The sequence below is a fragment of the Arachis hypogaea genome, chromosome 20 (genome assembly GCF_003086295.3).
Source record: "Arachis hypogaea cultivar Tifrunner chromosome 20, arahy.Tifrunner.gnm2.J5K5, whole genome shotgun sequence".
NCBI classification, from domain to species: Eukaryota; Viridiplantae; Streptophyta; class Magnoliopsida; order Fabales; family Fabaceae; genus Arachis; species Arachis hypogaea.
The window spans coordinates 131,664,664-131,667,793 of record NC_092055.1 but is presented as its reverse complement, the minus strand read 5'-3'; the positions used below and the strand labels follow the sequence as shown (position 1 = coordinate 131,667,793).

Sequence of the window (3,130 nt, the reverse complement as noted above, 5' to 3'; positions counted from 1 at the left end):
GCGATCTAACTACGCGACAAACTACATTTTTATTCTTATTCCACAGCAGCAACATCAATACCGACCGTCCCTGCAGCAGCCACAACCTCTAAACATAGCCTTAGCTCAATCCTAAAACATTAATGTCGCGTAAACTCAATAGTCTATAACAGAATAGCAACTAAAAGAGTTTGGAACAAGGAACGACTTACTGGCTTACAAATAATTGAGAAAATGGAGCAACAGCAGCTCCGGTGACGACACAGCACCTTGATGTTGTATGCTACAGCCATAGAACTCAGCAATCAAGACCCGGAACTCGATCCTATGACACCAAAACCTTAGATCCTTAAATAACTTAGAACAGAAATACTAATTCATAGGTTTCGGAATGCATTGTTTACCCAAACAAGGACGAACGGCTGAATTGAAATAACGGTAACTCCGATGGTGGTTCCGGTGATCACTGCCATGTTCCCAGTGACCCGAACGGCGGCAACGACGGTGCAGCAGTTCAGAACAACAAGCAGCGGCGGCGGAGAGCTGAAATAGACATGCAGTGACGATAAAGGTTCCCGGAATCCAAAAGAATAGAAGCCAAGCTTAAATCCCTTACCGGTAATGCACACTCCGGCGGCGGCAGCGGGGTTTCGAGCTGCAGAAGTGGCGGTGGCTGGCGTGGGTCTCTCCTTTCTCTCCTCTGCTCCCGTGCCTTCTCTCTCTCTCTCTCGCTCTGTGTGACCCGACGGCTTCCCCCTTGACGATACGGCGGCGGCAGACACGGCTGGGAGGTGCAGCGACCGCGGCTGGCTTCGCGTTGGACGACGGTGACAGGAAAGGCAAACAGCGGCGACGAAGGCGCGGCGGCTCCAAGCCCACGGCCTCCCTTCACTCGTGAGCCATCTCTCTTCGCGATCTCAACGGCGACGGCGAGCAGAAACCGCAGCTTCCTGGACGGCGGCGGCGGCGCAAGCAGCAGGACGCAGCGGCAGCGATGATCTGCGAGGATGGCGCGACCGCCTCCACCGGCACTCCCCTCTCTCGGATCTCCCTCTTCTCTCTTCCCTTTCACCCTATTCTTTCTTTTCTGTCTCTGTTTATCTCTTTCTCCCTCAGCGTTTTCTTTCTTTGTTTCCTGAAACACTTAGGTCTAGGCTTGGGGAAGGGAAGGCGGTGGGGTAGAGGGTTAGGACTAGGGTAGTTTAGGTAATTTTAGTAAACTTAGGGGTATAGAGTATTAATTGAAAATCTAGTTTAATCCTTTAAAATTATTTTATTTTATTATTTTCTTTATCTATAAAAATTAAAAGTATTAAATTCTAAAATCTCAATTATTTAAACCAAATCATATAAAATTCTTATTATTTTATAATTACTAAATTTTATAATTTAAATATAGAAAATAATTCAATAATTATAAAATTGAATAAGAATCTTAATTCATTTCAAACTCAATTAATCAAAATTTACTTTAATTATCTTTAATAAAGAAATTTCTAAAATTAAACCTATAAACAAATAATTAAACATAAAAATTAATTTATAATACAATTTTCAAAAATCCTGGGACTTACATTCCACCCACCTTATAAAAATTTTCGTCCTCGAAAATTGGTACAAAATAAAAGAGATTTCATATCACTTCGCTCTTGAATGCATTTAGAGAAATGGCAAAAAGTTCTCAGTATATATAAATACATATAGCCTCAAATACCAGGATTTTCATACGGCATAAAGGTATTAAAGGGTATAACTATGATGCAAACAGAAGTTACAAGATAGGCTTGATGTACAAGACAAAATGTTTTCAAACATGTGATGGTAAGGCAAGGCGTCAAAAGGTTATGAAACCTGTCGGGGCTAAAACGATATACTTAACGTCCACATATTGATCTCATACCAACTCCAGAGACTCAACTATTCAAATTTTAACATAACTTATCTCCACCATTTTCAACCGTATCTCATTGGGCAACTCATCTGATGGTTCTTAATTTCGTTAAACACTTTGCAAACCTTATTACTGATTATAAGTTCCATATCAACAGAACTGTCACGTAAAACAAAGTTCCACAATTCCATGTGATGTCGTACTTATAGAAGTTTCACCTTTTGCTTCCACCAAACGTACCCTAAAGATTTAATGTGTCGTTTACTAAGTCCAATAGTCACACAAAATACCAAAACTAATCTCGAGTATACTCAGAAGGATAACAAACCTTAGAAAATAAAGAAAAGCGGCAAGGATCGTATTCGTGAGAATTTAAAACAATTGTTGAAATCACAAGTAGACAAGGATAAACAAGTAATGAAGAATGTTGGAAAAAGGATCAACTAATAACTTTAAGGGTAACTCTTGAGTCGAAGGGATTCTATAGGACCAATAAGATGAAAAACAACACAGTATTTTGAAATGAATTCAAGCTGAATCAAGAAATATGAGGTTTATGGAAGAAGAATATTCAAACCAAAGACAGTTTATAGAACTCGAGTATGGTTTAAAAATATTTTCGAATGCATTGTTCGTAAAGAATAGAAAACTTAAGGGGAAATTATTTCATGTTCTGAAAGAGAAAATGGATAACAAACATCTTTCAAAAGATTAATAAAAGCGTAAATGTGACGTTATTTCAATATAAATTCAAGTGGAAATAGATTACACAAACTTTGTAAATGGAAAGATTAATTTGGCTAAGAGCTAAATTGTATTTTCTCTTCTTTTTCAAACATGTATGAAAACCACAATCTTATTGGAAGAAAACTTAACATAAAATTTTACTCATAAAAGAAAAGATGATGCATTACAGTTGAACATAATCACATACAGAAATTTTCAGAGTATATGGTAAAGGAGTGTAGGCTGAATTGAAAGTGATTTTATTAAAACTTTAATAGACGGTTATATCGCCCCGAATCAAGTTCAAATCACATTAAAGAGAGGCACTACTCAAGTAAGGCAATTCAAAGTCAGGGACAACTCTGCATAAGAATAAATCAAAACTCGTTTAAAAAGGTTTAAAACAAAACTCCAATAATATATTTGAAGTCACAACTTTATAAGGATGTTCAATTATATTAAGATGCACTAAAAAGGAAACTAATTCATTTTAGGAAAGGAACTTAAATCAAAGGATTTCGATTAGGATTTATA

General features: G+C 37.5%; 1 long non-coding RNA gene across 1 annotated transcript; it reads right to left on the bottom strand.

Annotated features, from left to right (window-relative positions):
• LOC112783952 (uncharacterized) lies at positions 1-555 on the bottom strand. Its single transcript, XR_003193663.3, has 3 exons — positions 384-555; positions 200-304; positions 1-111 (listed from the first exon to the last, which is right to left on the bottom strand). It is a non-coding gene; the product is annotated as an uncharacterized lncRNA (long non-coding RNA).
• Positions 556-3,130: the final 2,575 nt, after the last annotated feature.